Source organism: Balaenoptera physalus (genome assembly GCF_965194825.1).
Source record: "Balaenoptera physalus genome assembly, chromosome: 9".
Classification (NCBI taxonomy): Eukaryota; Metazoa; Chordata; class Mammalia; order Artiodactyla; family Balaenopteridae; genus Balaenoptera; species Balaenoptera physalus.
Genome location: NC_138888.1, coordinates 58188481 through 58215130, shown reverse-complemented (window position 1 = coordinate 58215130; position 26650 = coordinate 58188481). Strand labels below are relative to the sequence as shown.

Below are 26650 nucleotides of genomic sequence, written 5' to 3'. Positions count from 1 at the left end.
CTTTATGTCTTTTACCACAACAAATAGGAAGGGTAACTGATGTCCCAAGTCTCAATGAAATTCTGAGTAGTGGTAGGCACTTTGAATCTGGAGATAGAAAATAGTAACTAGCTAGTATTAGTAGATTTTTAAACATGGGGATTGTAGTAAGGTCTCAGATGCTCGATCTATAAAGTGAGAAGGTTGAACAAAACAATCTCTATTTATTTTTCTTATAAAAAGCTATTAGTCAACCCATTACCTAGCGATACGTTTTCTGTCCATCTCGCAATGTCAAAGGAAAGATCATTGATCCACTCTACTTTCTGCCCTCCACTCTCAAACTCAGCCTTAAAAATGTATTCACATAAGGGACTTCCCTGGTGGCACAGTGGTTAAGAATCCGCCTGCCAATGCAGGGGACACGGGTTCGAACCCTGGTCCAGAAGGATCCCATATGCCGCAGAGCAACTTAAGCCCGTGTGCCACAACTACTGAACCTGTGCTCTAGAGCCCACAAGCCACAACTACTGATGCCCGCGCGCCTAGAGCCCGTGCTGTGCAGCAGTAGAAGCCAGCGCAATGAGAAGCCCATGCACCGTAATGAAGAGTAGCCCCTGCTCACCACAGCAATGAAGACGCAACGCACCAAAAATAAATGAATGAATTAAAAAAAGAAAACTATAGTTGGCCTTCAATAAATATTAAAAAAAAAATGTATTCACATAAAACTTTGAAAATTGTCACTTGATTTAGCTTTCTTGAAGAACATGCTGATTGAGTTTATTATTCTTAATCTGTGTTTTAAAAATAAAAAAATTAACACAAGGCCAGATCTGTGTTTCAACTTCATTGTCCCCTGTGATAAATCAATACCTGAAAACCGACACTTGAATGATTGCTCTACAACCTAAAATAAATGACAGAAAACAATCTGTTTTTCCGTATAAAGGAAATACATGTTTATTGTACAAAATATTGTAAAGTATAAGGGAGACAAAGTTATCCACAATCTAAAAAAATATATATATCCAGAAACCTGTATTTTATAAATGACAAGAGATAACATCTTTCTGCCTTTCAGTGCTGATGGTTTCCTATGCTGAATGTATCTTTGACTATGTATATAATTATTTCCTTAGTTTCCCTACACAAAAGGGAACATATGGGTCAAAAAATATGAACACAGTTAAAACTCTAGAATAAATAGCATCAAAATTTCCTTCTAGAAAAGTTTTACCAGTTTACATTCCTACAAAAGTATGAATGTTTGTCCTCACATTTTCTTGCAAGTACGGAACAAGTAATTTGTCATTTTGATAGGTGAAAATATTATTTTATTGTAATTATATTCTGTACTTCTTTGGTTATAGTTTTATATGTTTTCCCTATTTTTAAAAATTGGGTTGCTTTTTTTTTTTATTAAGTTTTGAGAGTTCCTTATATATTCTGAATCCAGATCCTTTATCAAGTATGTGATTTGTGTTTTCTCAGTTTGTAGCTTTTCTTTACATTTTCTTAACAGTATCTTTTGAAGAGCCTTATTACTATGCTAATATTTGATGCCTTTGTATCACTTTAGTTAAAATTAAAAGCAGAAAGAAGAGGGAGAAAGAGAGAGAAGAGAGACGAGAGAGAAGAAAACTGGTTGCTTTAGGTTATGTGCTCAACTGTTGTCTAGGGAAAGATGACATTTTGATATTTTCACCAAGATTGCACATAATGGACAAGGTTGCCCACTCTCACCACTATTATTCAACATAGTTTTGGAAGTTTTAGCCACAGCAATCAGAGAAGAAAAAGAAATAAAAGGAATCCAAATCGGAAAAGAGGAAGTAAAGCTGTCACTGTTTGCAGATGACATGATACTATACATACAGAATCCTAAAGATGCTACCAGAAAACTACTAGAGCTAATCAATGAATTTGGTAAAGTAGCAGGATACAAAATTAATGCACAGAAATCTCTTGTATTCCTATACACTAATGATGAAAAATCTGAAAGTGAAATTAAGAAAACACTCCCATTTACCATTGCAACAAAAAGAATAAAATAACTAGGAATAAACCTACCTAAGGAGACAAAAGACCTGTATGCAGAAAACTATAAGACACTGATGAAAAAAATTAAAGACGATACAAACAGATGGAGAGAGATACCATGTTCTTGGATTGGAAAAATCAACATTGTGAAAATGACTCTACTACCCAAAGCAATCTACAGGTTCAATGCAATCCCTATCAAACTACCACTGGCATTTTTCACAGAACTAGAACAAAAAATTTCACAATTTGTATGGAAACACAAAGACCTCGAATAGCCAAAGCAATCCTGAGAAAGAGAAACGGAGCTGGAGGAAGCAGGCTCCCTGACTTCAGACTATACTACAAAGCTACAGTAATCAAGACAGTATGGTATTGGCACAAAAACAGAAATATAGATCAATGGAACAGGATAGAAAGCCCAGAGATAAACCCACGCACATATGGTCACCTTATCTTTGATACAGGAGGCAAGAATATACAGTGGAGAAAAGACAGCCTCTTCAAAAAGTGGTACTGGGAAATCTGGACAGCTACATGTAAAAGAATGAAATTAGAACACTCCCTAACCCCATACACAAAAATAAACTCAAAATGGATTAAAGACCTAAATGTAAGGCCAGACACTATCAAACTCTTAGAGGAAAACATAGGCAGAACACTCTATGACATAAATCACAGCAAGATCCTTTCTGACCCACCTCCTAGAGAAATGGAAATAAAAACAAAAACAAATGGTACCTAATGAAACTTAAAAGCTTTTGCACAGCAAAGGAAACCATAAACAAGACGAAAAGACAGCCCTCAGAATAGGAGAAAATATTTGCAAATGAAGCAACTGACAAAGGATTAATCTCCAAAATATACAGGCAGCTCATGCAGCTCAATATCAGAAAAACAAACAACCCAATCCAAAAATGGGCAGAAGACCTAAATAGACATTTCTCCAAAGAAGATATACAGATTGCCCACAAACACATGAAAGAATGCTCAACATCATTAATCATTAGAGAAATGCAAATCAAAACTACAATGAGATATCATCTCACACCGGTCAGAATGGCCATCATCAAAAAATCTACAAACAATAAATGCTGGAGAGGGTGTGGAGAAAAAGGAACCCTCTCGCACTGTTGGTGGGAATGTAAATTGATACAGCCACTATGGAGAACAGTATGGAAGTTCCTTAAAAAAAACTGAAAATAGAACTACCATACGACCCAGCAATCCCACTACTGGGCATATACCCTGAGAAAACCATAATTCAAAAAGAGTCATGTACCAAAACGTTCATTGCAGCTCTATTTACAATAGCCAGGATATGGAAGCAACCTAAATGTCCATCAACAGATGAATGGATAAAGAAGATGTCGTGCATATATACAATGGAATATTACTCAGCCATAAAAAGAAACGAAATTGAGTTATTTGTAGTGAGGTGGATGGACCTAGAGTCTGTCATACAGAGTGAAGTAAGTCAGAAAGAGAAAAACAAATACCATATGCTAACATATATATATGGAATCTAAAAAAAATTTAAAAAAGGTCATGAAGAACCTAGGGGAAAGACGAGAATAAAGACACAGACTTACTAGAGAATGGACTTGAGGATACAGGGAGGGGGAAGGGTAAGCTGGGACAAAGTGAGAGAGTGGCATGGGCATATATACACTACCAAATGTAAAATAGATAGCTAGTGGGAAGCAGCCGCATAGTACAGGGAGATCAGCTCGGTGCTTTGTGACTACCTAGAGAGGTGGGATAGGGAGGGTGGGAGGGAGGGAGACGCAAGAGGGAAGAGATATGGGGACATATGTATATGTACAAGTGATTCACCTTTTTATAAAGCAGAAACTAACACACCATTGTAAAGGAATTATACTCCAATAAAGATGTTTAAAAAAAAAGATTGCACATAATGGGTATTCATCAAAAGGAACAAGAAAAGGGTAATGGTTGTTATATAATTTCATTTGAGGAAAGATATGGACCCTTTTGGTGGAAAATGCACAAATGCAGTGAATGATGCATTTTGCATACAGTTACTTAAGAAGACTCTGAATTGCACAGGAACCCAGAAAGATTTAGAAAAGCAGTGGCATTGCTAAATTAAAACCTCTCTTGATAGTCTTTTTTTCACATCTCTCAGAATTTCTATGGTTATCAAATCATAGCTGCCCAGCTAAATTAAACTTTGGCTTTCGAGTATTTTTTTTGTTTAAATCAAGCCTTGATTGAAAATCACTACATGATGCCAGGTTCTTTGTGGGCAAAAAATTGTAGTGATATTGGCAGAATTATTGGAAATGAACTCATCAAGGCTCAGATTTCATAATATCCTAAGCTTTCATGATATCCTTTAAAACCAGAAGCTAAAAAAGGCAAGTCAATAGTTGAAAGTCAAGTAGACAAAGAATATTGGTCATACCTTATAATGGTCTTTGTGATACTCCAATTCTTCTAGTCAAAGAAATCAGTGAGTGAAGATATAGAATTGTTTAGGAACTTAAGCCCAAATAAACATATTATCTCTGCTTCCCTGTGGTACCAAACCCCAATACTACTTTATGTTCAGTGCCAACATTATAAGCATGTGTTCTGCTTTTCTTTAGATTGAAAAAGTCAACCCCTGCCCCCCCCCCAAAAAAACTGGAAGTTCAACAATTTATTGGGAAGTTATGCCTTGGGGATTTATTGAAGCACCCTCCTATTTTCCACAGCTTCTTATTTAGGACCTTCAGTACTGTAAATTTTTCTTATCTAATATGTGGGTGACCTTTTGCTATGTTTTCAAGATGAGGTGGGCTTAAAGATTAGCTTCTGTATACTTACTATTTTAACTTTTAAAGGTTATATCATTTCCAAAGAAAAATTACAATTTCCTCAGAACAGAGTCCATTGTCCAGAATATAATTTATTCTAAGGAGAGTAAATTTTTCATGCTTGACAGATTACAAGCCATTGAAAACTTTCCTAGACAGATTACTAAGAGACAATTAACAGATTTTCTGGTTTTCACTGGCTACTGTGAGTCACATCTCTGTATAACTTGCTTAGTCCTTGGTAACTGAAACTCTTTCCTGAGAATCTAAATATTAGCAGCTGTTTTGTGACTTCTTCAAAAGCCTTATATTCTGGGTCTTCTGAACGACAAAACTTTCTACCTATTTCTACATCAATGCCCTGGGATACTCTCTTAATGTTCTGATGCAAACCCATGGGAACCATCACAGACCAAGTGTTTATTTCAGCCTTTTCCTAGACCCATATCTCCTCGTCTAAGCAGCAGCAGCCAAACAAGTAGAACATTATACTGACTTGGTTTCAGGATCTTCCTTAAACATGATGGTATCTCATACTGTGTAATCTTTACTACTTGCTGAAAATAGATGACATTATTCAGCAAGCGGGCTTACTTCCAATGAAATTTTATTGCTTTTCCTTCCACATTGTATCCATCATTGTAGTATTTTAAGTTCTACTAATCTTCTTTATTACCCCAGAAAGGGAATCCCATGGCTGTCTAGAGTCTGTTCAAGAACTGACTATGCCTTGAACGGATTTGTTATAAACATCCATAGAAAATCCTGGCTTAGTATTGTTTGTTGATGAGTCAACTCTTACTTCTGAAACTGGGAAATATTAGGCAAGATATGTCATGACGTATCTCATTTCACTCTTAGGATATGACCCTTTATCTGAAGTAAATTTAGCCCAGATGGTCAAATTTTTTTGAACTTGCCAGAACTTGCCAATTGATAAGAGACAAGAGTTAATATATACACTTATAGAAGGTAGGCTGTTGGAGTGGTCCATGATTTTGGAATGCTTTGGAAACAAAGGAGATTTTTAAAAATTATGGTTATGTATCTATGTAGACACACATATATATCTTAGTCCATTTGGGCTGCTATAACAAAAATACCATAGACTGGGTGGCTTAAACAACAAACATTTATTTCTCACAGTTCTGGAGGCTGGGAAGTCCAAGTTCAAGGTGCCTATAACCATCACCATGATCTATTACCAGGACTTTTTCATCATCCCAAACAGAAATTATATCCCCATTAAACAGTGCCTCCTCACTGCCCACTCTTCTCAGCCCTGGTAACCTCTGTTCTACTTTCTGTCTCTATGAATTTTCGTATTCTAGGTACCTCATATAAGCAGAATCATAGAATGTTTTTTTCTTTTGTGTCTGGCTTACCTCACTTAGCATAACATAACATTAAGGTAAATATATTAATATAAACATAAATCATTTTCCACAGTGGCTGCAACACCTTACATTCCTGCTAGTAATGCATGAGGGTTCCAATTTCTTCACATCCTTGCTAGCACTTGTTATTTTCCATATTTTTAATAATATCCATCCTAAGGAGTGTGAAGTATTAACAATAAAGGTTTTTCACCTTAGCAGTTAACTCAGTTAAAAATGATTAACAGATAAAGTAACTTTTAAATGCTCTAGTACTTCCTAAGGAGTTGGCTGTCATAAAGGTTGAAGCCATGCAAAAAACAGCATGGAGGAACAAAAAAAAAGCCTAGATAATCAATATGGCAGGCAGGCCTCACTAAGGTTCTGGCTCCCATGATGTTCCTAGAAGCCAATTCTTTTGAGAGGTTGAAGGAAGCTTTTATGGAATGGCAGTGATTGGCCAGAATATGGAGAGTTATTGGAAAAATTCCAATTGTAAATTACATGAAGATAATCTCTGACACTTCAAAGTGGATACTCGGTGTCACTCGAGGACTTTAACTAGAACCTTGCCAAAAATTTCACATAAAATTACCTACCATAAGAAGTACAAATTGACTACTATAGTCAGTCAACATTTATGGGGAAATTTTTACTAAGATTGTACGTGTGTGTAGGGATGGACATGGACAAGAGCCCAGGCTTCTAGGTCCCCATGGACATTTTTGAAGGAGTTCAAATAACTGCCTCCTTCTATGGGTTTTTAATATGTCCTTCTGATCATTGTTTGCTTATTCTTAGAGTGGATGAAACATTTCCTTTCAGGAGAGCTATGTTCTGACAGTAGCAAACACATTGTTGATTTTATGTTCTCAACCTGGGGAGGTCCAATCAGTCTCTCCAGTGATAGAGGCACTCATTTTAATGAGACTGTTAGAAAATTTTGTAAAGCCTTGAACTTATTCAGAAACTTCATTGTTCTCATCTCCTTGAACCTCAAGAAAATGAGACAGAATTAATGATATTTTAAAACTGAAACTAGCAAAACTGACACTTTTGGGCTTCCTCTGACTCTCAAGATCCTGAGGTTCACACCCTCTGGCACTCATCAATTCTTACCACGTGAACTTGTTACAAGTTACCCTATGACATTGCTTCCCTGATTTTGGACTCTACTTCAGACATACATGGCAAATTACTGCAAACCATTCATGCTATATATTCATTCTTATTGCAACAGATTCAAGTTGTCTTTCCTTTACATCCTCCTAAGCAACTGTACATGGGCTAAAACCTGGAGACTTCCTCTTTAGGAAAAATACACAAGAGGGGAAAACAAAACTGTCAGGAGGCATGTTGGAAAGAACTTTATCAGATACTTCCAGCCACTCTAACGGCAGTTAAACTCTACAGTCTAGATCCCTAGATTTATGTCTTCTAGTTAAAAAGACACAGGATTTCACCCTCTGTATTAGTTATCTATCACTGAGGAACAAATTATTCAACAAATGACCCCCAGATTTGGTGACTTAAAACAGTAAACATTTGTTGTTCCACATAATTTCTGAGGGTCAAGAATTGAGAATAACATAGCTGGTGATTTTGGATCAGGGTCTCTCATGAGGTTCCAGTCAAGCTATCAGCTGGGGCTGCAATCATCTGAAGTCCTGACTGGACTAGACTATCCATTTCCAAGATTATTCACATGACTATCGGCTAGGAGCCCTCAGTATCTCATCAGTGGACCTCTCTATATGGTTGCATGCGACATGGCAACTGGCTTTCTCCAGAGCAAAAATGATCGGAGACAAGAGAGAAAGAGAGGAAGAGAGAGACAGAAGAAGAGAGAGAGAGAGGAAGAGAGGGAGAGAGAGAGAACACAACCAAGAAGGAAGCCAGTGTGTTTTATCATTTAATCTCATAAGTGACATACTATCACTTCTGCCATAGTCTATTAATCACACAGACCAAACTTGGTACAATGTGGGACTATACAAGGTGTGAATACCAAGAAGTGGTAGGCAACAATACCCACTGATACCTGAAGTGCCATTCTAATGTCCATTATAAAACTGAGGTTTCTTAGAATCCTTAGCAGCAGATGGTCTTTGAAAGGAGACAGCTTCCACGAAGAGTTTTGAATGAAGAAGATGGCTGCATGACATGGATAGCTTCTACTTCAGAGCTATGGAACAGATTCTAAAGGACTGGAGCCACAGATTGTCATTCTTTAATCTGCATGCTTTTGTTATTTAATTTTTTAGCCATTTCCCCCTTTATTTCTGGTTAAAAATCTGAATTTTAAAGAAACACACTTGTTATTTTTTAACTATGTTACTTATGAGTTCTCTGTGATCAACATTGCTTTCTTCCATCTTATTCACACCTAAATATAAGTCCAATATCTGGATGCAATTTGTTCATGATTTGGATTTGGGTAAAACATACAATTGAACCAATGGCTGAACTTGTAACCATTTTCTCCATGTCAACTAGCTCCGTTTAGTTCCAGTTCCTTACAATAAAATGCGGTTTCATCAATCATATGACTCAATTACTAATGTGTGGTTTTTGTTGTTATTTGTTTTTTGGGGAGGATAGCACATCAAGCAGATAACCAAAAACTAAAACACCCTGTTATGTCATACCTAGGAAGATAGAAAGGGAGGATTATGCAATACCCAGGTATCATTTGTAGGAGCACATCTCTGTATAACTGAACTTTTACAGAGGTAAGACTCAGAAAGGGAACCTGTATCATTTATTTAACACCTGTCTCATGTTTATAGCCCTTCCAAACAAGGTTTACCATGTAGGAAATCTTTGGATTGCCTATAAGCAGAACATTTCATCTATTTCATGACATCTTTACTATATATTCTCCCACCTAGTACCTAATACTTTTGAATACTGCTGAAACTATATAAGACTTGGCATCCACCCATGGGTATTTTGCCTAAGAACTTGTCATTGGGCAGCCCCCTACCATAGGTATTGAATTTGTGACACACAAGCCTACTGACTACTACCAACAAATCAGACAGCTACTTCTTATCTTAGTGAGTTGATGCCTGTTTCAGGGTAGTCGGGAGTCTATGATACTACTGAGTCTACATTTTGGTCCACTATTTGACACTCTCAGGAAAGGAGATAATTACATAGCTTGTTTCAAGCTGGAGAAAAAGAAACTGAACTTCTCTTGAGATCTGAAAACTTAACTACTCAAGGGAAATTAGGGATGATTTTCTTCTGTCCTTAAGCCTCTTTATATCACTCTACTAGAGGCATGGATGGTGAAGAAAATCTTAACATGCCATTATTCAGAGATTGAAAGGAGAGTTAGATAATGTCAGAAATCCATAGAACTCCTTCTCAGTTCAAAAAATAAGCCCTAGGGAATTCCCTGTGGGTCCACTGGTTAAGACTTCGTGCTTCCACAGCAGGGGGCTCGGGTTTGATCCCTGGTCGGAGAAGTAAGATTCCACATGCTGTGCGGTGCAGCCAAAAACAGGAAAAAAAAGAAGAAGCCCCAGACCTAACTGAACTGCAGAGGTATTACAAATACCACTTTAGGAAAAGAATACTGCATTTCCATTCCTATAGATACTTCTGAGAATTTTAATATTACTAAGAAGGTCCAGGAAACAAATAAAGAAAATTATGAGATTAGGCAGTTTGGCTAATATACCCATATCTAGTCTGAGGTTTTTTTATGGATGCAATCTGTTCTTTCGGTTTAATTAGACCACCCTTAGCTTCTGACTTAGATGTGGACTATAGAATCTGATCATAGTATTCTAAGTATTTGTGTTATAATGTTCAAATATGTAACCCTTAGAATCTTAAGTGCCTTTCATAGGCACTGTTCCATCAAACGATAATCCAACAGAAAACAAGAAAACCTGATGTGTGTAATTGTTGAAATGACGCACAACAGACCCTGATATTTAATGATGGCTCTACAAACATCTCTTTAATCATTTCCCCTTATGATAACCATCTATACTCCAGGTCAGGTTAAAGGATGATCAAAAGGAAAGACTGAGAACGACCATCTATATCAACAGGACTTCAGTAAGATTTTAGACCAACATTGTCAACCTGACTTAGTTGTTTGTTCCAAGAAAATTTTGCCTGGGAGAGATACAGCTATAAACCAATAAACAACTTCAGTGTTTGCTTCAGGAATTTCCTATAGATCAATTTATTGGAAACAATATAATCTGCTCACCTGGGCAAACTGCTCACTTTTCAAACAGAGGTTTACTTTCCAAGAGTCTCTTCAAGACCCTCACTTTGCAATGTCTACCAATCCTAAGCTATTGTATCACAAATTTTTACTGAATCTTAATTAATTCCCTGCCTTGAAAGACTCATCTTTAACCACTTAAGCTCAAACTCCAAAGTCTTATAAATATTTCACTCTGACATCCTTCTTCTGAGATACTGCTAACACTCTGTTGAGGTGGTATTCTCCCTTAGTGCAGTGAGTCCAAATGAACTTGGTTTGGCTTTATTAACAGGTTGTTGGGTGATATTTTGGGGGGTTCAGCAAGATAATACACAAATACCTTTTGACAAAAATAGGATTTCTGTTTCTTGTAAAGTTTTAATTTCATGCTTCTGTTGAGGTGATTAGGAGTTTAGAATACTAATTTTTTAGAGAGTGAAAGAAATTATTATTGACTTAAATTTTTTTTCTTTTAAAATTTGCCTCAAATCTAAGTATATTATGGACGTCTAATAAACCAGAACTGTTGGTCTATGAGGGTTAATTAGTATTCTTTTCAGGAGGTAAGACGTTATTTCTGTACATTAAAATTGTTTTGAAAGATGTAATTGAGGTGAAAAAGGAATCAATTCCTGCTCCTTCTTCAATGGCAAAAATTTCCAAATTGAAAATAAGAGAAAATAGACAAGCTATTGTTGACAGTGTGAAGAGAGAGGTGTTGAGAGTGAAATGAAAATAACTTTAAAACACTAAGTAATATAGGGCATTTAAAATAAAGATAACATCTGGAAAAAGGTTTGATTGAAATAGTTTGTTAAAATTAGTCCTGTATCTATCAGATTGAGTATTGATTTTGTGTATTTATATATTGTGCTGACAGAAAATGAATTGATGAAACTTAGAGATTTGGAAACTAGAATAGGGGAAAAAAAGAGGACAGTTGGGTGACCTAAATTGCAGTTAAAAATCACTGCCTGCAAGTTATGAAAGGACTGTTTAGATTTCAAGAGAAAAATAAGAAATTCAGCTGTTTGAAGTAATACTGTAACTGACTTTCATTCCAAAGAATATGGATTAGTTGCATTGTACTTTTCCTTATTTGAAGTGGGAGTTATATAAAGTTACTGTTTTTACTCTATGTTGGGTCATTCCAAATGTTTCAACTATGTTGGAAAAGAAAATGATTCAGAAGAACTCTGATTAAAGAAGCCTTATGGCTAGTGTTCTGGGTGTTTTAGAAGCTAGAACACATTAACGAAACTTATTTATTAAAAAAGAATATAAATTTGGCTTAGTAGTGATTTTCGTTTTAGTGCAATTATGCTTGTATTCTTCTTAAAAGCTTATTGTGCATCACCACAACATCCTGCTTTTATAGACAATGACTCTCAAACTATCTCTGTGAGACAGAGGGATAAAAGCATTGTATTTCCCTTTTAATGAAGTGATAATCATTGAAGTCAAGTAGATTGGTCAGTATCATACACAGTAGAAATGTTTTGCAAATCTTCATTCTTGATATATGTTATCAATGAGAATATTATACGACCAGAACACAAAACTCCTGTTTATAGATGTCACATTTTAAAGACTGTGAATAGAATCACAAATCAGTGGTATTACAAGCTGACAGCCTTTCTTCAGTAGAAAGCATCTCTATTTCCCACGAGTATGAAGAATCACACTTTTCATGTTTCAATACTTAAGAATACTTGTGAAGAATATAAGCTTCACTATGGCCAATGTGAGAAAGCGTCCCTTCCCACAACAAAATTGAGCCCTCCTTTGAACCACTCAGACCAGTGGATACCATTTACTGATTGGTTTAGGCCTGGATAATCTGGACCAGTGACGTGGATAAAAAAATGGATTTGCCCTGATTGCCTGGGGCCCGGTTCGTTCCTGGAATTGGGTACATTATCTTCTAACCTACCGGCAAGAATGGATGTTGGAATGACAATCACAGTATAGTACTGCCTGTCTCCAAGCTTATGTTTATGCTGCTTTTCTGGAGTTAAATGAATTCTTCCCTTGTTTCTGCTTATTGAAATACTTCTCATCTTGGAAGATAAGGTAAAGAGAGTCTTACTTTCCTGCTACAAAATATCATCCTTGACTATTGCATCCCCATTCTTGCCCTTCTCTGTTAGATGTCTATTTTGTATCCCCACAATGTATAGCTGGATTATATACTGCTATTTGAAGTTGACCAGATATTTTTTTAATGGGTTGGGAGTATAAATAAATAACAAAACATACCCTCATTTACCAGTCTGCGCTTGTTTCATGTAGGTTCCTTTTGTTTTCCAAGCCAGATTGTACACTCTTACTGGCAGGAATTTTGCCCTGTATTTCTCCTGTACCTCAGAGAATTGGGCTCAGAGTATAAACAGCAGATTAGTATTGTCTAATTCTTAATGATCCAAAACATAGCATTGTTTATTATTGTTATGTTCTTGGTTATTAACGTTTTAAAACTTACTTTTAGAGATTGTATTTGGCTTTATCTTAAAATGGTATCAATTTTAGTAAAAAAACCCAAACCCCCAAACTTTAAAAATTTCAATATAATCCCACAGTAGTCTTAGCTTCTTATGTCTCATGTTAAGGAAACATATGATATAACAGAAAGAAGGCTATATACAAAAATTATTTTAACTGGAAAGAGATTCTCAGCTGTTACTCAAGCTCTCTTGTTAAGAACTGTTACTCAAGCTCTCTTGAGTGCTTAATAAATATTTGGTCTTATTACTCTCTAGTTCATGTTTGCTTATTCATTGGAAAGTTAAATACCCTTATTTTCATAATGATTTTATCGTATATCAATCTTCTTTGTAACTCCTCTGAGAAAGGATGGTCAATGAGGCATTCTGAAAAGGAAGGTTAAAGGTTTTATGACTTTAATCTGCGTATCAGACTCATAATTCCAAATGCTAATGGTTTTCTCAAGCTCCTTCTAATGGTTGTATTGTTTTATTTACTTTGCTTAATGCAGTTACTAAATAAATTATGAGTTACTATCAGCCTTCTCTGAAATATGATTATTTGAATCATAGAAAAATGATTGATATGCTGTGAATTAGATAGTTCTTTAGAGTGTGGATCCTGGAGCGACAGTCTGTTTTTGATTCTTAACCGAATGACCTCAAATACTAGTTGAATGACATTGGACAAGTTGCGTAACTTCTCTGTGCCTCAGTTTTCTCATTTGTAAAGTGGTGATTCTAATAGTACCTATATTATAGGATCCTTATGAGGTTTAACTTCATTTCTGCATGTGGGTTGTATACAAAATGTCATCACAGAATTACAGAATTTGAGATGGTAAAATCTATTTATTCCTTATTGAAAGATGATTGCTTTTAGATACCCCTTAAATTAGTATAAGTAAAATATCTAATGTATTATAAATATACAAGGACATCTTTTTAGAACCCAAAGGAGCTAATGCAGCTGTCAGTCACTTGGTCTGGAAGCAGGATCAGGAAAGTAGCAGAAGTCAAGGCAGTGTCTCTCTCTCTCTTTTTCTCTTTCTGTCTTGTGGGCTGTAAGGGCTCTCTGCTAAGATCTCTGTGTATGTGTCTGCTTTATGATTCCATTTGCAGACAGACTTCCTCTGCTCCATTTGCTCATAACTAACATAGCTACCCTCACCTTGGTATTGCACCCTGTATCAGATCAAGTGCCCAACAGAGACTGACAAGAATTCTTGAGTCATTGAACCTATTTTTTAAAATATTTATTTATTTATTTGGTTGCACTGGGTCTTAGTTGCGTCAGGCGGGCTCCTTAGTTGTGGTTTTCAGGCTCCTTAGTTGTGGCACGTGGGCCCCTTAGTTGTGGCATGCAAACTCTTAGTTGCGGCACACATGTGGGATCTAGTTCCCTGACCAGGGATGGAACCCGCACCCCCTGCATTGGGAGCACAGAGTCTTAACCACTGCTCCACCAGGTAAGTCCCTCCTTGAACCTATTTTTGAAAGAAATCCCAACTGGTTCAGCTCAAGTCAGGTGATCATCATTCATTCAGCTAGGCCAAGGGGAAGGGTCAGATGGCCCCCTGCCCACTCAGTAGGGGCTGTGGGGCCCCCATTTCTTAGAACAGGCATTCACTGGCAGGGAAATTGATTAGCAAGTGCCTGGTCGATCTGTTTTGGAGATGGGCTTGAAAATTTGACAGAAGCATTGTAAAATCAAAGCAGAGAATATCAATTAAGCAATCTCCTAATCAATTTAGTTTTAAAATTTGAATGACATACATTTCCACTGATCACAATTTATAATGACAAAAGTTTTTTCTCAAATAATTATAGAAACTTCGAACATAAATTTAAGACTATGTTTTTATCATCACGATTATGACCTTATACTAATCTTGTGTTTCACTCTGGAGAGCTTTACAAAATGATAGACTTAGAAAATATTTCATCCAACTCTGGGTGAGTAGGAACATTGAAAAATGCCATAACAAATTAAACCCACATAGGTAGTTTAATTAGATACTATCAATTACCTAAATTGGGGTTAGCCAACACTCTGAAAAGGAAATAAATTCAAGACAATGAGAATATGCTATAATTTACCCTTGCTTCTCTGAGATCTGAAACAAGATATCATGGCATTAGAACAGGAATTTCCTTAGAGATGTGAAAGAGCCCAGCAGTAAAATAGAAGGTTCAAGGAATAGAGGAAAAAACATGAAGGACAGTTAATTCTTGAATTCACTTATCCCTTTTAGTTGTTGTTATGTGAAATTGAATGATACATACTTGGATTTGCTTGGCTTATTCAAGAATGTAGGAGAAAACTAAATCTTTAAAAAAAGAAGAAAAAGAAGCATTGCTTCTCAGTGGGCCTTTCTGTATGTCCCCTCAGCTTTACTTCTTTTTTTTAATTAATTAATTTATTTATTATTTATTTTTGGCTGCATTGGGTTTTTGTTGCTGTGTGCGGCTTTCTCTACTTGCGGTGAGCGGGAGCTACTCTTCGTTGCAGTGTGCAGGCTTCTCATTGCGGTGGCTTCTTTTGTTGTGGAGCATGGGCTCTAGGCATGCGGGCTTCAGTAGTTGTGGCTCACGAGCTCTAGAGTGCAGCCTCAGTAGTTGTGGCGCATGGGCTTCGTTGTTCCGCTGCATGTGGGATCTTCCTGGACCAGGGCTCGAACCTGTGTCTGCTGCATTGGCAGGCGGATTCTTAACCACTGTGCCACCAGGGAAGCCCCCCTTAGCTTTACTTCTGGCACATGACTTGGAGGATGATGTCAGTCCTTCTTGCCCCTAACATCACGTGGCCCTGGCAAGAGTGAAAATGGAGGCCAAATATCTAAATATTTAAATTTACAAATCAAGCCAACAAACTGTTATATAAAATGATTCCTAGCCTCTTCCTTTGACAAATGGACCTTCGTACTGATTTGGAAAGCTAAATTTAAAGTTAGAAATTTCAGACTCCAGGAAGTTCTGCACTGCAATGAGATGACCCACCTTCTTCTCTTCTTACCTTTGACTCTCTGAGGGACTTACACCCACACCTGCGGTCAACTTGACCCATCATCCAAGCTCTTAGCACACCTCCTACAATCAGCCAACCTTGGCTACTTCTCAGTGTATTATGTGCACAACTGCAGGACAATCTACCCTCAGGAGGATGGAGCTGGGAAAGAGACATTTGCAGGTTTCAGATCAGTGGCCCTTCTTCCCTGTGTCTAGAGACAGTCCTGGGTGGTAAAAGGAAGCGTGTATATCTATAGGTTATGATTCCAGGCATCACTGAGATTTAATCACTGAATGACGATAAGGGTATTTTTATGAAGGAGGTTTATGTCATTAATCAAGAAAGGCCAGAAAAAATTAATTGTAAAACAAAGGAGGTCTTACTTTTCATTTACTAATGACAAAATGTGAGAAAATATTCAGAAATATATATATATATATGTTCCAAGAACTCTGTTAAGGGAATGAATGGCAAAGAGAAAAAACTTTCCAGGTATAAAGATGCTAAAACACCCACAAAGAAACCTCTAAGAAACTCACTCTGTGGAAAGGAAGAGGGAAAGGTGTGAGGAGTCAGGTCCAGGGAAAGCTATTTCTTAAAGAAGTCTAAAGCACATGAAGTGCAGCAATTATATTTAATGATATCAATGTTAAAGAAAGAATTTAATAAGTGAGAAGATGTAAGATGTTGCCCAGTGTTTCATCTTTAAATAACAAGTAACTTATTCAAATTTTATATACGTGAAAATCCACTTAAGAATTTTGAAGATGAATGACAAGATTGAAATGGTAAATATTGCTTACTGATAGTAGTTGTCTTTCTAAAACTAAAGAAAGAAAAAAGTAAACACATGTTTTACCTGTGTTTATGATTTGGTGATAACAACTACAAACACAATAAACATAAGCCCTAATATTTCTATATTGCTTTAAATATTGAACATATGTTTATAATCTATGGAACCAGTTTACTGAACCAGCACATTCAATGGGGTATACATTAGAACTGGTCCTTTTTTTTTTTTTCCAATCCCTCTCTTTATACTAGATTTCCCTTTCCTGATACCTGACGCTATCATTAGCAGATTCCAAAGGTTTCTGGTCCAATGTAGTCCAAATAAAAACTTTAATTTCACATCCTATTCAAAATGTTTCTTTTTTTTTTTAGCCCAGGCCTGATTGTTCGGTAGAGATTCTGCAGTGGTGGGCAGGGGCGGCAGGAAGGTTGGTTTGTTCTTTCACTCTTCTTCCTCCACCTTCTCCTCTTCCTACTCTTGTTCCTTCAGCGAGAGAAGAGCAGATAAGTGGAAAATCGTCAAATTTCTTACATCCCTAGGACTGTTGCAGTCAGGTTGTGAACGTCCTCTGCGTGGTAAGCAACCAAACGTGGGCATTTTCATTGTTCATTTGTGTGTGTTGTGGATGAGGCATATTTGATTGTATCTGCTACAGATGAATGTTTGTGTCCTCTCCAAATTCATATATTAAAATCCTAATGCCCAGTGTAATGGTGTTAGGAGGTGAGGCCTTTGAGAGGTGATTAGATCATGAGTGGAGCTCTCATGAATGGGATTAGTGCCTTTATAAAAGAGACCAGAGACCTTCCTCATTTCTTCTACTATGTGCGGACATGGTGAAAAGATGTCCATGTGTGAACCAGGAAGTAGGCAAATACCAGACTCTGAATCTGTTGGCACCTTGATCTTGGACTTCTAACCTCCAGAATTGTGAAAAATATATTTCTGTTGTTTATAAGCCACTCAATGTTTTTTGTTTTTTTGTTTTTTTTGGGGGGGGAGGTTGTTTTTGTTATAGCAGGCTGAATGGACTAAGGCAGTATCATTCTCTGAAGCTGAGATGAATTCCCTAGCTGACCTTTTGTGAAGCATTTTCTTGACCCCAAGCTCCAGCCTTGGACAGTACTCCACAGCACCTTAATCCTGGCCACCCTCTTGGGAGGGTGTCACTTAGAGAACGGTTAAGTCTGAAAACCTTTGTGGTGTTCACTTGGTTTACAGGAAGCTGCCCATAGTGGCTTTCTTTCTTGCCTTGACATTATGGTACTCCAGCCAGACTTTTGTATCCACAGTTCTCCAAGCAGGAAGCAGGCACCTGTCTCTGTGTTTAACTATGTCCCAGTCTCTTGGGGGACTATTGCCAAGTCCTTTCAGTATCAGCCTGTGATGGTTAATTTTATGTGTCAACTTGTATGGGCTGCAGATTCCCAGATTAAACATTGTTTCTGGGTGCGTCTATAAGGGTGTTTCCAGGTGCGATTAGCATTTGACTTGGTGGACTCAGGAAAGCAGGAGCACCCTCCCAACTTGAGGGCCTGACTGGACAAAACGGCGGAGGAAGGAGGAATTTGTCCCTTGTTCTCTGTTTCACTGATTGAGCTAGGACATCTCGTCTCATCTTCTCCTGCCCTTAGGCTGAGATTTACACCACTGGCTTTCCTGGCTCTTTAGCTTGCAGATGGCAGATCATGGGATTCTCAGCCTCCACAATTGTGCGAGCCAATTCCTCATAATAAATCTCCCTTTATGTATATAAAGGTAGATAGATAGATAGATGGATAGATGGATAGATAGATAGATGGTAGATGGATAGATCTATTGGTTCTGTTTTTCTGGAGAAGCCTGACTAATACACAGCCCCATCATTCTTCACTCAGCGGGCAGCCCAGTCAGTAGTGGGCATACAAGCCTCTGCAAGTCAGCAAATGCTTAGCTAGTGAATGAGACGCTAGAAACAGGAAAAATCACTTTCAACAGCCTATTCCTTCTGTTATCTAATTTCATCTTCACAGTGAGTATTGAGCTGGATGGTATTATTTTCTCCACTTTACAAATGAGTAAATGAACTCTCAGAAGTTAAGGAACCAACACCAATCTATATATACAGTTAAAGGATGATTTTGGAGCAGAGCCCTTTCTTTTGATCTATTTCCAGATTTAAGACTCAGCTCATTATACCAAATTACAAAACTTGAAAGTCTATTCTGTTCTGGAATCAATGAGCCTGTATATTTCCTGAATATTTAAGATTTTGACCAGTACAAGAAAAACCAAATCTGAATAAGTGATTTATTTAGTGTTTTTAATTTTTAAAAGTCCTTTTCAAAAAGTTGCTAGGGAGAAAAAAAATAACCTAATGTAATACCTATTTTTATATGCTTCCTACTTACTTTTCAGAGTTTTGACAGAGCTGTCTTTTTCAATGTGACATAAACACTCTCTCCCCAGTCGCTAAGAAATTAAGAAAACCTCATTTATTTTTCCAGGGTCCATTAACAAGTCCATATTTTATTTGTCTTCCATCTTCATTTTCAGCTGTGCTTTGCTAATAAGAAAAAGCTAACATTTTGTTCTAGCAATCAAAATCCATTCACAATACTTATTTCCAATTATTTAAAGAATGAATTGCATTTTGCAATTTTGGCTGGTTTAAAAAGTGGATTCAGTAAATATCTTGCCTGGAAAAAGAGATAATAGGTTCATCATGGATATTGTCCCTTAAGTTGGAGTTACACAACAGGAGTTTGTTTAATCCTTTCCTTTCCCTTGCCCCTGGTAATGACATTTCATTAACATTTTAAGTTCTTTGGAAAAAAAGATATTTCAGTTTAGAGCTTTAATAACCTACCTAGGGTATGTTTTCCGTGAGCCTGCATTTAAAAAAAGGAAGCCTCTAACAGGTTCTAGTATTAGTTTTAATTCTGAATTCTTAGCAGTGTCTACTGACCCAATAAAATTTCTGTTTTCTTTTTCCAATAAAATTTTCAGTACTGACTTTGAGCCATATTTATGCTATGAAGAAAGACCAAACCCAAACTGCATGGACTCAGGGTTCAAATGAAGCAGATTGGTGTGTCAGGTTTTACTCTACTTGGGTAGTGAAGGATATCCTTCAAACTCAATCTTGATCACGGACATCCCTCAAACCACCCTTATTTAGGGAATTTGCCATGTAACACTCCCATTTCCTCTCTGCTGGGTAGGGAGGGTACATGTCTCTGTCATGTAGAGGCTTACTGGACATCAGCCCTCCACAATTTGGTAATTTAAAAAATATAAACTAGTGATCTTTTGGAAATCTTTTTGGAGACTTACTAATTTTCTTTAAAATTAGCTTTAAAAATGAAGTATTAACTGAATTTATGAAATAGCTGTATAGACTTTCTCTGAGCTCTCTGGCTTCCTCTCTGTGCTGCTTATCTGAGCCCAGAGGTCACATCCTCTGCGGCCACTGGCCTGTAAGGAAAGGGCTTGTATCACCTGTTTCATAAAGGGGCTGTTCTTATTTAGTTTTTCACCATTACTTCACCTTCCCAGTGTGGTTTAGGTAGGGATGTATATCAGTCAGCAGCAGATGGTCACATCACTCTGGACACTAGTCCAGTCATTACATCATCCGTAGTCATTGAGCTATATTTTCCTCCTTCTTCTTGTCTAAATGACAGGAAGAACTATTTTCTCCCTTTAAAAAACTAAAAATTTTGTAGAGAAGAATCTGGTTGGCAAGAAACTCCCTTGAACCAAAAGAATACTTTATAATGCTTTCTGGCTTCTTCCTATCATGTTTTCATTGTAGCTATGAAGTGGATTAAGGCGTTATCTTACTTATTGCCCACCTCATGCAAGTTGCTTAAGACCTGGAATTATTGAAGGCTTTCTGTAAGGTTTCATGTGTGTGAAACTCAAATTAAATTTAAATAAAAGCATTAATGACCAGTTATGACCATAAGGAGTTTGATTCATTCATTCATTCAGTGAAGATGTATTAAGGGATTTTTATGTACTATTTTAGATGCTGAGTATACAGCAGTGAATAAAATAGATAAACTCTTTGCCTTCACGTAGTACATGCTAGGCAGGGGGGAACAGGCAATAAATAAGTTAGTATACAATGTAATGTCAAGTGGTGAAAATATGTGGTAGAAGAAATTAAGATTTTGTCTTAATCAAAAATAATATATTGAGGTCAGAATTTCTTTTCGCAAGTTGACCATATAATACTTTCTCTATGGGCTTTTCCTAAGAAGTGAACATTGTTTTGTCATGATTTGTAACGGAATTTTTAGAGCGTAAACTTTGTGCTAAAGTATAACATACAGAGGAAGAGTGCCCACATCATAAGTGTACAGCTCAGTGAACTTTTTTCATTAGTGGGTACACTACTACTACTCAGGTCAAGAAACAGAATGTTACCAACAGCCCAGAATCCTCTCTCATACTCTTTCCAGTCCCTAACATCCCTCCCAAAGGCAACTGCTGTTTTGACATCTTTGCCACCAACTAATTCTATATGTGTTTAAACTTTAAATAAATGAAGTTGCATAGTCTGTATTCCCTTGTATCTGCTTTCTTTCCTTCATTAAGATTATCAGTGTTGCTGTGTGTATTTCATTCTTATTGCTATAACTATTAATATTACAGTATTTCATTCTTATTTAATATCACCTTGTCTGAATATACTATGATTTATTAATCAATTCTACTGTTAAAAGGCCTTTGTGTTGTTTCCTGTTTGGGAGTATTACAAATAGTGTTACAATGAATGTTATCATGAGTGTCATTTGATGAACATATTTTTGCATCTCTATAGTGTGTATACATAGGAGTAGAAGTGCTTGGTCATGTTATGAATATATTTAATGTTAGCATATATTGCCAAACAGTGGATGCACCAATTCCCATTTTTAGAACAGTGTGTAAGAGTTTGAGTTATTCACAATCTCGTGAACAATTGGTGCTATTCTTTTAAAATATTATTAGCCATTATTGTGTTACTGTAGTTTTACTTTGCATTTCCATGATAAGTAATGATTTTGATACATATTCATGTTTATTGTCCATTTGATATCATCTTGCTATCGGGTGCCTGTGTAAGTCTTTTGTTCATTTTTTCAGTTGGGTTGTCTATTTTTTTCTTACTGATTTGTAGGAGCTGTTTATATTTTCTAGATACAAGTCCTTTGTTGAATATATGAATTGAAAATCATTTCTTTTACCCTGTGACTTACCTTTTTCACTCTGTTAAAGGTGTCTTTTGAAAAAAACAGAAGTTCTTAATTTTAATGTAGTCCAACTGATTAATCTTTTCTTTTATAGTTAGTGCCTTTGAGGTGCTTAAAATTCTTTTTTCCATCCTTAATGTAGTTTCCTATGTTATCTTTTAGAAGCTTTTGATTTTAAATTTTACATTTAAACCTAAAATACATCTGGAAGGGATTTTTTAAATGGTATGACATAAAATAAAGGTCAAGATTCTCTCTCTCTCTCTTGTTTTTCTCGTGTAGGTTTGCTACAGTCCCAGTATCATTTATTAAACATTATCCTTTCCTCAATACAAGTTCTTGGTCCCTCAAGTCCTGGCTTCCTTGTCAGGCAGGAACTCAGGTTTTATTCCCACAGCTTCTTACAGCCACACAAAGTGCTACTTACCAGCTAATTTCTACTTCTTTACTGACCAGCCTCATATTTCTTGCTCCAGAGGCCTAAAGATTTGAAAAATACCCCAAAGGGGAAAACTGGCACACAGGTGTCGAGCTCATTCCAATAAGCGTCTTGTTTCTTTGAGTGCTTGACCCCTCAAATTCTGGCTGTTTTGAAGCTCTCCAGTACCTCCAAAATCTTTTTGTTTTGTTTTGTACTTTCTTCAGCTTTTCTGGTTGTTTTTGGTGTGAGTTTTGACCTGCCAGTAGTTACTTTGTCATAGCTAAAAGTGGGAGTTTTAATGGCATTTCCTTCTCTGTAAAGAATGATCTAATGACAGATGATTATTTATCTAGTGCTTTAAAAACACCAGAGTAGCAACGTAATTAAATCTTAGACCAGAAAGGAGGACTGGGCAGCCTAAGAAAGACTGAGATATTAAGCTAAGGAAAGATATTAAGCTAAGTCATAATTCATCAAAAATAAGAGGGACATGAAATTACCATTATCTACCAATATTAGAATATTAGACTGCTATCAAACAAAACATTGATGAAAAGAGTCTGAGTAGGTTATATTAATAACCCAATGAGATTTAACAGACACTTTTCAATGCCTTTTGTAAGAAACACTTCCTTGCTCTTGAATAGGAGCTACCCATTATGGCCCTTTGTCCTATTTCACCTGTTTCCAATGAGAAAAATCAGCTTTTTCTGTAGCGAGTTCTCATGGGAATGCTTGCTTATACTCTGCTACCTCTGCAAGAAAAGCAAGAAAGTCCCGACTGCAGAATGTCCTGACGCCAGTTTCGGCGACATGCTTTTTCAGACCTGTGAAAAACAGATAGAAATAAAATCACAACCTCAATGGAGAGCAATGTAAGTTTGAGAGAAACTTGAGTAAGGCCAGCTGTTACAGCTTATATATAATGGGAGATTACAGGTTACATAATAGAAAAACAGAAAATAAAAAAGAGTAATGCACAACAGGGCCAGCCTTCATCCCACCCAGATGATTTTGCCTTCTGCTGACTCCTTGTGGTCCCCTTGTGGCTGCGTGCCCTGTAGAATTTGGGACTCAGATTGGGCTACGCATTCTGGGGAGGCAGATGCCAACATGTCACCTAATTACGGTAAGTCTTTCTCTACATAGTCTTTTTTAGTATCTTTAAAAACTGCTTTGTAGAAGCAGGGACCGAGATGCTAAGATATCTAAAACTGATAGGACGTTACCATCTAACACGTATGTAAAAACAGAGAGATTTTTCTTCAGCCTGGTAGGTGACTTAAGGTAATAATAGCTTGTGGAGAATGGAGGGCCAACTCATCCTGAGAAGTTTAGGGAAGTCATTTTCAAATGAATAGAAAATGGAGCATAATTTTCTAACCTACAATATCAGTTGAGTCCTGTTCAAGAAGCACCTATTATATATCAGATATTATATTGGGTGCTGAATACAAAGATTAATAACATATAGTTGGTCTTGCCTTACAGAAGGGTTCTCAACCTCAACACTATTGGCATTTTGGGCTGGATATTTCTTTCTAGTGGGAGGCTGTCCTGTGCATGTTAAATGTTTAGCAGCATCACAGGCCTTTACTCACTAAATGCCAGTAGAACCCCTCCGCCAATAGTGACAAGCAAAAGTGTCCCCAGACATTGCCAAGTGTGCCCTGGGGGGCAGAATCACTTCCAGCTTAAAACTATTGCCTTAAAGAAATTTAAGTCTAGCGGGAGACACTGAGAAATTGATAATTTAAATAATGCAAAGATGGGGAATAGGGAATGAAAACGTGTTTTCAGAAAACAAAGAAGAGGGATACTTAGCTGAGTTTTAGATCCAGAATGGGGTGCAGATAGGGTTATTGGTTGAGTCTGAATTGATTTTGAACTGTAAGTGGATTTAGCTCCCTCACAAGTGAGAGTCAGTATATGCAGCAGGAACTGCATGAAATCTGAAATTAGACTGTCTGGGTTCAAACCCCAGCTCCACCATTACTAGCAGGGTGAGTTTGGATAGTTTACTTTTCTCCCTAATATTCCCTCAGGGGAAAATCAGAGGACCTCCTTCAAAAATTGTTGTACAAATAGAATTAGGGGACCATGTGACATGCTTAGCTTGACGCCTGCATGTAATAAGCATTCAAGAGATATTGGATAGGGACTTCCCTGGTGATCCAGTGGGTAAGACTCTGCGCTCCCAATGCAGGGGGCCCAAGTTCAATCCCTGGTTGGGGAACTAGATCCCACACGCATGCCGCAACTAAGAGTTCGCATGCCGCAACTGAAAATCCCACATGCCACAGCTAAGACCCGGCGCAGCCAAAATAAATAAATAAATATTTTAAAAAAGAGAGATTGGATATCAGTACTGTTGTTGTCATTGTGGTTAATAGCCTTGCAGAAATTCCCTCAATGGGTTTATTCTAAAAGGATATCAAGTCCCCAGCTCAGAGTTACATAGTTCTATTTGGGGGTGTGCTCAGGTTTTCAGCTGCCTGAGTTTCCCAACAGGGAAGTCATTTAGAATGGCGCGTTTGCCACAGACTCCAGCTGAGAATCTTGGCTACAGGGAAGAATCCTGTGAGAGTCACAGGAGAGGTTTCAGATGTCCCTTAAAAAAATATACACTGTTTTGTTTTTTTACCCACTCCTAAAATAGACAGATTCCAGAAGCAAGGAATCTGAAAGTTACCAGAGAAGGCCTGAAAGTTAAACTGAAACGAGATATTCAGAGACTAAGTACGTTTGCCAGGTGAGACTCAACCATATGAGGTCTTCAGGACCTTCTCATCACTGAACCAGACAAAATCTACCTTGTACTCCCCCCAAACAAGCCTTCTGAGTATTTCTAGTTTTATGGCTTTTAGCTGAAACGTGGCCAAATACTGTTTAAAAGGCCAAAGGAGACCTATTTCCCTTTTGTGACTCAGATCTATGAATTACATTGTTTTTATACTGTGCAAAATATGTGGGAAAACTAGGTATTTTATGTCACTGAGTAACATGAAAAATCTATAATCATAAACAAGTGACATGGTTTCCTACATGTATAAGGTCTAGATATACATACCAGCATACCCTATGGGACTAGTGGGCTTTCCCAACAAGCAGTTTTATACCCAGGAGCTACTCCATTTCATTGTCTATTTATAGTTTGTAGATAGACTACTGTTTTGCTGCTGTCTGTAGTAGTAAAGTAGATGGATTATTTCTAGTAAACGGCATGGCTTTATTAAATATGATTGGTCTATTATGGAAATGATCTTTATCAGTTTGCATATGATTCTCCTTGCTGACATCTGGCAGTCAATGACTCTGAAGGATTGAACATTCTTGTAGTGGGTCACTCCTATTTATCTCATGGTCTAATTAAGCTTTTGGAAGAGGTACGTTATTTTAATGACAGGAGGCAGACACATTAATTAAATATTTTGGATATTAACAATATCATTCTGTGGTGTGACAAACAGAATTGTCCAAAAATAACCCTGGAGGATCACAAGGGGCTGCACCCAAACTCAGCTTCTATGGTTACTTTCCTAAGGGAATGATGACTTCCTATCTCCAGCTGGAGGGGCTGCAACTTCTTATTAGCTCAAGGTCCCGAGATGCTGGCTTTCCTAGACGACTCTTATACATAACTGACAAAGCCAGACTCCCTAGCTTTAGGCCTGTGCTGTTCCCTGCGGTAGCCACCAGCCACATATGGCTGTAAAGCACTTGAAATGAGGCAAGTCTGAATTGAGATTGCTGAAAGCATAAAATACACACTGTATTTCAAAGTCTTTGCATGAAAAAAATGTAAAATATCTCAATAATAATTTATTTTCCACTAGTTACTCACTGAAATGATAATATTTTAGATATATCAAGTTAAATAAAATAGACATTAAAATTAATCTTATCCATCTTTAAAAATGTGGCTACTTGACAATTTAAATTATCTATGTAGCATGCATTAAATTCTAGTGGGCAAGAATTACCATATGACCCAGCAATCCCACTACTGGGCATATACCCAGAGAAAACTGTAATTCAAAAAGACACATGCACCCCAATGTTTATTGCAGCACTATTTACAATAGCCAGGTCATGGAAGCAACCTAAATGCCCATCGACAGACGAATGGATAAAGAAGTTGTGGTACATATATACAATGGAATATTACTCAGCCATAAAAAGGAACGAAATTGGATCATTTGTAGAGACGTGGATGAATTTAGAGACTGTCATACAGAGTGAAGTAAGTCAGAAAGAGAAAAACAAA

The 26650-nt window shown here is 37.1% G+C and overlaps 1 long non-coding RNA gene across 6 annotated transcripts in view; it reads left to right on the top strand.

The window, feature by feature from the left end:
• Positions 1–26650, top strand: part of LOC309667160 — a 384581-nt gene that overhangs the window by 41265 nt on the left and 316666 nt on the right. For 3 of the 6 annotated variants that reach the window (XR_014267566.1, XR_014267567.1, XR_014267568.1), the window contains one exon: positions 1562–17727. The exons of the other annotated variants lie outside the window; for them this stretch is intronic. This is a non-coding gene — a long non-coding RNA (uncharacterized lncRNA). Of the gene's footprint in view, positions 1–1561; positions 17728–26650 lie in introns of those variants that run through there. 6 annotated transcript variants of the gene reach the window in all.